The following is a 10,150-nucleotide window of genomic DNA, read 5'->3' as shown; positions in this document are numbered from 1 at the left end:
AAATAGGTAGTTTAGTCAGCAAGGGCTTTTTTTGTAGTGGGATGGTACCAAAAGCCCTAATATCTTAAAAAGTCAGTTTTCCCCTGACTAGTTTCGTTAATGCTTTCCCTGTGATACCTGGTGTTTCAGATTGTTGGTCAATATGAATGCACAGCGCAAACCAACCTTTTGCTGCTGTACACAAAACGACCTTCCTGCTGCTTCACGTTCTGCTGTTCAGGCTTTGCTGCAGTCCCAACACACATCAGTTCACAGCCAATGCATTCCTGATTAGGCGTGGACACGGTAATTGTTTTCATTGCCTTGGATTGGAACGACATTGAATTTAATGTGGTCCATCGATCTTTTGTTGGGGGGAAATTGGGTTTGTTACCAGCTTTGTAGATCTCTCATTGCCCACGTGTTAACCTTTTATACTCTCTCCGCCACTTTTTTCTGTCAAATCTCACTCAGTCTTTATCTAGCTCTGTCCTTCCTTCATCATTCTTCTGTCTTATTCTCCAACTAATCACTACCTCCTTCTCCTTCCTTCTATCTGTCTTGTTTTTTACTCCCACCTATTCCTCCCACAGTACCTTTTTTCATATTCCACTCTCCTAATTTGCTTTCAGTTTAGAAACTCAATTAGTATGATTACGTATCAGAAACAGTATTGCCAAAGCAGTTTACCACTGCCAAACGGTTGAAAAGTGTAAATGGAAATATTTGGTATTTTCTACTCAATATATGACCAGAAACCTTCCAGAAGCTAAATCTCTGTTTGATCTGGAAATACAGTGCTGTCTTTCTATTTTCTGCTATAAAACAATTGAGCAGATTTCCTACTAGTTGTAACTTGTGGCATACCACAAATATGCAGAGCTTCTTCTTGTCTCTAAATTTCAGGTACTTGGGTTAGGTTTTTTGTAAACAGGTATGTTTACATTAATGTTTCTTGCCATAATGTATTATGGCACTGAAAACATCAGATATTTTCCATGAAAACAGCAGCATCTTGTTGGAAACAGACAAGAGCTGTGAACGTGAACCAAAACAATGAGCTGAAAGAAGCCAAAAAGGTCAGTACAGCTGAGGGAACCACAGAGCCAGGTGATAATTCTCTGTGTGCTCGTTGCTATGAGCAACACCTTTCACAATAGCCATTTAGCTCACTGGTAATATAAAAATACTGATAAACTCACTACCTGCCCAGCAGAAAACAGCAGACACACAGAGTTACCAGACATAGATATTTTTTCTCAGGAGTTGGTGGAGACCAAAGCAGGACATTACTCCAAATAAATGCATGTCTTCTGGATATATGAATAGGAAACAGTCTCAGACTCACACTCACAATGTTCCATTGTGTCACTAGTGATCAACAGCTCTGAAACCTCTTCACTGAAACTCAGGAATATGGTTTTTGTTAGATCATGAAGAGTCACCCCAAATGTTTACACATTGGTTGGGAAATTTTCAGGATACACCCTGTAGTGTTTCTCAACGGGGGTGTTCTGAGGACGGTGGGGGGCCCTGGAAGCAATATTTTGGAAAGGTGGGGCGCTGAGCTGCTTTTGGGGGGCGTTTGTTGGTTGGAAACTCTAAGGCGAGTTTAAACCAGAGATTCACAACAATACGAGTTTAAACTTTAAAGAGGTGGTATTCTGCTCATTTTCAGGTCCAAAATCTTAATTAGGGGTTGTACCAGAACAGGTTTACATGGTTTAATTTTCAAAAAACACCATATTTTTCTCATACTGCACATTGCTGCAGCTCCTCTTTCACCCTGTGTGTTGTACGCTCCGCTCTTGAGCTACAGAGTGACGCATCTTACTTGTACAAAATCTTTGTTGGGAGTTGCACATGCTCAGTTCACAGGTAAGGACTACAAGCCAATCAGAAGCAGAGAAGGGTGGGTCGTAAGAAACAAGGTAGTGTGATCCAAATCAAAGCCGCTTCAGACTGCGACCGTAACCTAGCAGATGGTATAAGTTACTCTCAAGTCCACAACATCATTGTTCCACATCTTACCATCAGGACTAAACGTTGAACTGTCACTTTGCAAACCTGTTACATGCACAAAAAAGATATAACTCAATAAAGGAGAAGGGAAAAGCCAAAAAGCATAATACCACCTCTTTAAACTACTTGCAAAAAAACTGTGGTCTGCAACATTAAAACCTGCCAGTTTGGTCCACTGCGACTGGACGAGACTGTGTATTTTTTCTCCATCAGCTACTCATCAATCATCTCTAAAATTTTACCCACATGGCGTTTACTGTGTAAACCACCCTGAAAGCAACTTCGCTGTGACACCAGCGAGTGACGTGGAGCCACCTCGCGCTGTGAGTTGCAGACAGTTTGTGCCAAAGTGGTCATATACAGGAGTTTCAGTTAGGTTAAAACTGAAGCCCTGACTTGCTCTGTTGGGGACTGTTAGCGGCACTTTATCAGAGGCGCTGAAGTTTTTTAACATTTGTCGTGAGATTTCTGTTAGTTTCGTTTTCCCCAGGCATGAGCACCTCCTTGTCTCATTCAGTTTTAGACGGCGAGGGGATACTTCCAGCGAATCAGTAATATAATGCAGTATAAGGCATGTAGTAAAATATTATGAATTCTCTTTAAATAGGCTAATGACGACTTTTTTTCTTTACATGTCAGAGAACACAGATAAGTGGGAGAGATTCTGAATGTGCAGAATGTTTTGAACATGAGCAGATAAGTTACAGTGTTTCCCGTACGTTCATTTATTTGTGGCGCCCACCACAAAATCAACGCTGACCGCCACACATTGATTTTTGATTTTTTTACTAGGCCTATTTAAAATCGTATTTGACTGCAGAGCTGCAGGCAGCGCAGATTTGTGCAGCACATCCTCTCGCTCGGCCCTCTCTCTCTCCCTCGTGTCCCAGGGACCCCCATACCCCCCACTTATTAAGTGCCCCATCCAAGAAAACAGTACCTGGCTTCACACACAGTTTCTGGAGGAACATTCACTTATTAGTTAAATATAATTACATTTCACATGGCTTTTTTTGTTACCTTTTCCATGTTTTAATAACAATAGTAACAATTAAAAATCAACAATATTCAGGGCAAATAGCAAACATCTTTTTTGATGGGGGCGGTAAGGGACCTAGATAATGGATGGATAGGGGGGCGCTGTCCCAAAAACGGTGGAGAACCACTGCCCTATGGCATGCATAATAAAGCATCATTTAAAATGTAATTCTAAATGAAATCTGTAATGCAGATTGGTTTCTAATCTGTAGCTGTGCTAAGGCATCTCCATCAAACGACAAGTTGTTTTTTTCAGGTCTTTGAGGTCAGTTTTGGCTGTCTGTAAAAACTTAAAGAGAAAGGTCAAATCCTTGCGCATGATTGTATTATCTATCATGATGTAAAATTGAGAAACATAGAAACTGGGAAATACAATGTTTCAATATTTAATAACCTTTCTCTTTGTCTTTCTCAGCAGTCCGAATGTAGAGCCAGTCCCAAGGAGAGCACAGAGCCCGCTGTGGATCTGGGGCCTGGGTAAGACACGACCATCTTTCTACCAAATTACAATATAATAACCTTTAGACCATTATAAACTTGTCAAACTGTATTCAAATAGCTGCTTAATGTGTCAGATATGTAAAATAAACCAATTGCAGGGTGAAGTATAATATTTTGGATTGATATTGTATTATTGAAGGTTAAATAAGTGTAACATTATTAGGGGAAAGGTTTAATGCTGTCAGGCTTTATTTGAGTCTTGTGCAGAGGCCTTATTATGCCATCTGGCCGTTGGTACATGAGTGGTGGCTTCAGACCACCACGTCTGACACTACTGTGAGCAGACTAGAGTTACATCAACCTTTTTTTGAATTTGCAAGCAAACATGTCCTGCCTGGGAGGGACTCCTGTCTTTTACGTAAAATAGATGGTATTGTTATTAATTTGTCGATTTTGCGCAGGCACTTCAGGACTTTGTGTTTGTTCAGACAGAAAGCCTTTCTGAGTAATTCATTTGGTGCCTCCACAGCAACTTTTGTATTTTCTCTTCTGTTGGCTGATAAGTATCAGCCAGAGTCTCAAGTGAGGCAGACCAAAATTTCCTCACCTTTCATTTCTGTGAAGAACAGGTTAAAACATATACGCTTCTGGTTGCAGATTGATCTCCTCAATCCTCCGAAGTTCAATCCTTCTAACCTTTGACCATGGAAATTGCCATGCTCTGCAAAGTCCATCCAATTTGAGGGAGGGGTTAGGATATACCTCTTATTCAGGATAAATTGATTGTTTATGTTCTTGTTTATATAACAGCACTATAAAATACATGCACTAGGCTTTTTGCCTTGCTTTTGAGTGTGTCAGTTTGGAACAGCTATAAAAATCTTGTCTTTAGATGTTCCAGAGCCTACATTGTACAAAGTAATTCACTTCAATAGAGCCTAAACCGATATGGGATTTTTCAAGACCAATACTGATTTGGTATAAAATGAATTTATAATCCGAGATGCGGATAAATCGGCCAATATCTTTAATTCTAGCCAAAAGTACGCGAATTTTTGAACCACCATGTATGAACAGTGACCCAGAGAAAACGCTGCTTGATGCATCTAATATACATGACATGACTACATCGAGGATCTGCAGCTTGAGATTTCACACTAACGTTGCACATTTGAAAGAGGAGCTAGATGACTTTGTTTGCGTAGGAAGTCGTGTGAAATACTTGTTCAGCTCAGGTTTATTTACATGTCCCCTCTGGCTGAATAATTTCTGATGCACCGACTTTAACTACAGACAAGCGGCGGATATATTTAAAATACATTTGACAATATAGTTTAACTGCTCATTAACGTTAGCACTCTTCCACTGATAAACATGGCTTTAGCCAGCCCTTTTGGCTAATGTTCAGCATTAGCTGCTGTAAGTGATGTTAGAGAATATTAGAAGTGATGAACTAGTGAGAAATGATAGACTGTTCACTAGAACTGCCAAACTGTTTCAGAAAAAAATCTACAATCACGTCTGTCAGCAGCATAGCATCCGCCACTCAGCTACTGTAACATTAAACATACTGCTGTGACCCGGGAAGAAGCCAGGAGAGGGCAATGAAAAACGGGACGGTTAGCAAGTCATGAATGTTTTCAGGAGAGGAGAAGTGATGAGATAATGCACATTTTTGACCATCTTGAGTCGAATTTCCCTCCATAGTTTGGTGACCTCAGAATACTCCCCAGAAGTGGCCCGGCCCAAGTTCACCAGGCAAGAGGTCTAATCAGTCAGAATCACTAAAAACGACACAATAAAAACAGACCATGAAGCCTCATACCTTTCATTTACTGGTATAGATAAGATGCTGTCTTTGGTGTGGGAGACCTGGGTTCGATTCCCACTGTGAGACATCCACCATTGTGTCCCTGAGCAAGACACTTAATCCTAGTTGCTCCAGAGGCGTGCGACCTCTGACATATATAACAATTGTAAGTCGCTTTGGATAAAAGCGTCAGCTAAATGTAATGTAAATGTATATTCACAGTGCAAAACAATCTCAAAATAATAATGGCCATGATTTTGTATTATCACCTCTGTAAACGTAAATCTGTAAATGTAAATTACCAAACTGTCAGTTTAGAGGGAGAACTCATCACGTGTCCTGTACCTCCCACATGGATGCATTTTAATGGCATTTGTGCCTAACTGAGGAAAACAACAGCAGAATAGCTGGAAAGATTGAATGCACCGAGGATATGACATTCAACAAAGGTCACAAGCTGGATTCAAACCTGTGACATTTTGAGTACATGATATGTGTCTTGGCCAGTTAACCACCAGGAGATTCTGCTCCATGCTCAGTAAAAGCAGGAAAAAAGTGAGCATTGGTTGGGGGTTTTCTCCATAAATTTGTAATATGCAATCATCGTGTTTTCCCAATACAATCTGGTATTGTATTCGATTAGCTGAGGGTAAGCTGCACTGACAGAAAGCGCGGTGGATACAGCATTGATCAACGTTCCGGACTGTAGCATGGTAGAGTGAGAGTGGATGCCCTGCTATAAATAACCAATGCTACACCTTGCAGCCATGTCGAGTGGATGAGATTTCACAAATAATCAATGAGTCAAATACATGGCAGTATGCCTTCAGCACTCGCACATCCCTCCCCATTCCTCCATCCATCCCTCCGTGTCTCTGGTTACCTGACTCTGCCTTTACTTCTGTGTGTGTGTGTGTTTCTGTCAGCTCCTCTGTTCTGTTTAATTCAGTTTAGCAGGATGTGCTAGAATGAAAGCAAAAACAATAGTGTGATCACCATCCAGATAAGCAGTTATACACAAATGTTCTTTCCATCCTTGCGTTTTTCTCCTTGGCTTGCCAAACAATTACTCAAGTATTGCCTCTACAAAAATATCTAATATAAAAGAAGGCTTAATCTTGACTACAGCAACTTTAAAACAGATTTTATGTATTTATTTCAGGTTGTTGATTTGTGTCCCATGAATAAATGCTGTCTCAGAGGTTCCATCCTGCTAAAAACAGATCTCTTCAGGAAATGATATGATGGAGTCTGTTTGTTTTGTTATTTTCTGTATCTGTCCCTTTCACTTCTAATTCTTAATTATTCTAATTCAAATATTTTTGCATTGTTGTGTTCTTGCTCGCAGTCTGTGTTGGTGCATTGCTACGTTTCTTGGCACAAACTGTCAAGCCTCGAATATACGGACGCAAAGGGTACTATGTTAATTTGTCAGATGACCACAACATATAATAAAATATGGATTTGACCAATTTTTTCAGAGCAACCGTGAAATAGTTGACGGGTAGTTTTTATGAATTCAAATCACTATTTTATATTAATTAATTTGTCTAAAAACATAATCAGAATGTTTGTTCCTTGATTATTCCGTTTCAATTTAATGATTTTAATGTAATGAATATGAGCTTGAACATCAACATAAGTGGGTTTTTAGCCTTGTTTTTAGAAAAACACGAGGCTCAACTTTAAGTACACAGTGCAACTCACTGTGGCGTGCAGCTACTGGGACAGGAATGGGAACACTTCAGGACGTCCCTGAGAATCTCCAAAGATTTCTTCAGGACCAAAGTAATTCACTCGTACTTGTCAAACATCCAATGGTGCAAAGCAAAAATAAATTATTAATTCATTCGGTGAACTCTATGTTCTAATGTTTGGTTATTTTCTGTCATTATTTAAATAGCACACCATGCTGGGCTCATTTGGGGTAAATCTCGGCATTAAAACACGGTATTGATGAGCACAAACTTTGGTAGCCTTATTGTGTTGTGGGCGGAACATTACACTTACATTCATCTCTTCCTGTAGCTCAGTGTTTTCAATTGGGCTATTTAAACATATGTTGACTGTATTGTCACAGTTAGATTGTCAAAGTTTGAAAGTGTTCCTTTAATGGTACCCACATTGATATCTGTTGGATTGTTTGTGTGGAACTCAAAATTATGGAAATGCAGGCTGTTTTCAGCAGCACTACTATCAAAAATCCATAATATTGTGTGCAAAGTTCCATCAAAACACCAACATCACAGTATAAACTATTGCATTATCTGTTCACCATGTAATATCACTTCACATTCGGTGCACAGCAGGAAGCGCTGTCTTTCAGTTCAATTCAGTTTTTTTTTTTAGCACCAATTCCTTCATCACCTGTAAACAAACTATTGTACCTTGTACTCATTTTGTGTCCATTTTCCACACTTCCCTCTCAATAATGATTCTGTCTAACAGCAGCTAATGGCTGCCGACACCAACTGGGCTCATGTTCCTTTTTCAGGACTCAGTTGGTCCCATATCACTTGCCGGGGAGCAGGCAGACTTCATTTCATGCCCTAGTTGTGACTTGTGTTTTGGGAGAAACTGGGTTAAATTAACATACTTTTAGATTTATGGCTGTACCAACACTTCAAAGACCAAGACCCAGAGAATTATATTATTGATAGGATGGAACGCCTGCAGCATTGTGACCAGTGGGACAACATAATCACAGAACATTTCACATGATTTGTGTGAAATGTAATCAGAATGTTGCGTTAGAATCAATGCAGGGCTTAATCAAGTCGAATATTTTACCCTTGTGGTGGGGGCCAAGTCCTAAATGTGACAGCCACCCGCTGCTAAATGAGGTTACTGCATTCATTGAAGATACTGGGAAGCCGTGAGTGCGGGTGGGTTGGGGGCTTGTTTTATAATAGTGGTGGGGTCCAAAAACCAGTATTCCACTGTACTTGCTGGATCCCACAAGTTTAAATGACTATTTGAAGGTAGTATTGGTTTCAGGGTTAGGGGTAGAATTAGGTTAGGTTATGGTTAGACATGTGGTCGTGATAGTTAAGGTTAGGGGAAGGTGCTAAGGAATGCATTATGTCAATGAGATGTGCCCACAGGGATAGAGGAGCATCTGTGTGTATGTGTGTGTGTGTACACTTGGGGCAAAGGAGTTTGGGGTGATTATAAAACACACCCCAGCCTGAACTATTGGTCTGTTTCCATGGTGAAGTCGAGAGTGCTCTCGAGAAGCGGTCATGGCAGTGATGATGGCCCTTTTTTCCCCCGTGGCTTATTTCCATGGCAATGGGTGAATGAGTTTTGGTTAACAGAGGGGGTATTAGAGTGTTAGGAGGGTAATTGATGCACACAAGTCGTGTTCTTTACTCTATTTCAACATGTAACGATGAGACGCATGTCATTCCTGTCAGACCCTAAAGTAATAATCGTAGGCTTTATTCCTCAAGCACCTTTTACAGTAATTTACAAAGTAATTTGTCTATCAAAATAAAAGCCAACCTCCTAAGCGTCACAGGACGGATAACAGGCAAAAATCAGTAGTTTTAAATATTAGGAAGGAAGATAATAATAATACTGTTTGAAAATGAGTTTTAATAAGTGGTTGAAGGATGTGGAGTGGTCTTCTGGCCTTCTCTCAGTAAATGTGTTTTTCGTTGTACCACTGTCTGACTAAAGGAGCTCAGTCTTGTTCACACTTTAAGGGGCTAAATTATGGATGTTTCATCACTGTGGTTATATAAATGACCTCTGCTTCTTGCTCACTTCCACACACACAATTCACATTCTCTTCAGTTCCACACACTCCCTCTCCTCCCCTGCATCTCCATCACTCTGTTTCCCTTTCTCTTGCTTCTTGTCTCTCAGATGACTTTTTTGACATTGTGCACTGGGAGTTTCTTCTTTAGCACCATGGGAACAGCTCTCTCTTGGACAACACATGTTTTCCATGATACTGATGCTAAACAACTTTAAGATCAGCCATATTTTTAATTTAGTGATGACATGAAATCTTCTTGTGAAGTAACAATAAAATAATGTTATCACTTTACCCATTAGTAACAAAACAGTCACCATCTGAGCCGTCTTTACAGATACAGTGTCTAAGAAGTGAGATTCCTGTCGAATTCGTTATAGTTAGCTCAATTAGCTGCGCAGGTAAACATTACATTACATCAGTAGTCGCCAGCCATGAATTTGACCAGTCCAGGGTTTTTCGTGACTTTTAACATATGGCTTTTTCTCAGCAGACAGTTTGACCTGAAAACACAAATGTTAAACTGATAACAATAATGAGGGCTCCGTCACATAGAGAAGAAGCAGTAAGCCATGCCAGAGATGATACCATGATACAATACCAGAGAACTTGAAAAGGTGTATTCATTTCAATCAAAAAAATAGAAATATATTTTTTGAAGCATCTAAAAAAATATCCGCATCCTTTGTGACAGAATGTAGCTCTTAGAGTGGGAACTGGTTAATTCTACTACACTTAAATTAAAACACCCAAAACTAAACCAGCTCTGTAACACAATGTCAAATGTATTTGCAATTATACGCAATTACTTTGTAAGTATTTTCCCAGGGCAAAAGGAGAAGCATAAATGAAATAATTTTCAGGGCAAAGCTAACTACTGAAGAAGTGCAGTCATTATAATTTCTTGAGGAGTTCCAATTAACAAGCATGGTAATGTAAATTGAGCTGTGTGGGGGTTTGGAAATGTGTGTGAATGCATAATCTTATAAATACCCTTGCACATGTACATAAAGGTCATGTTGAATAATTCTTGTTAGTGACAGAGCCTTCACTTTACTGTTTCTGCTAATCTTAATCTTCCTCTGTTCACAAATTCTTAT

This window comes from Micropterus salmoides, unplaced genomic scaffold (assembly GCF_014851395.1).
Source record: "Micropterus salmoides isolate LMB-PRFRI ecotype aquatic unplaced genomic scaffold, ASM1485139v1 Ms_hic_scaffold_22, whole genome shotgun sequence".
In the NCBI taxonomy this organism is placed as follows: Eukaryota; Metazoa; Chordata; class Actinopteri; order Centrarchiformes; family Centrarchidae; genus Micropterus; species Micropterus salmoides.
This window is presented reverse-complemented; position numbering follows the sequence as displayed.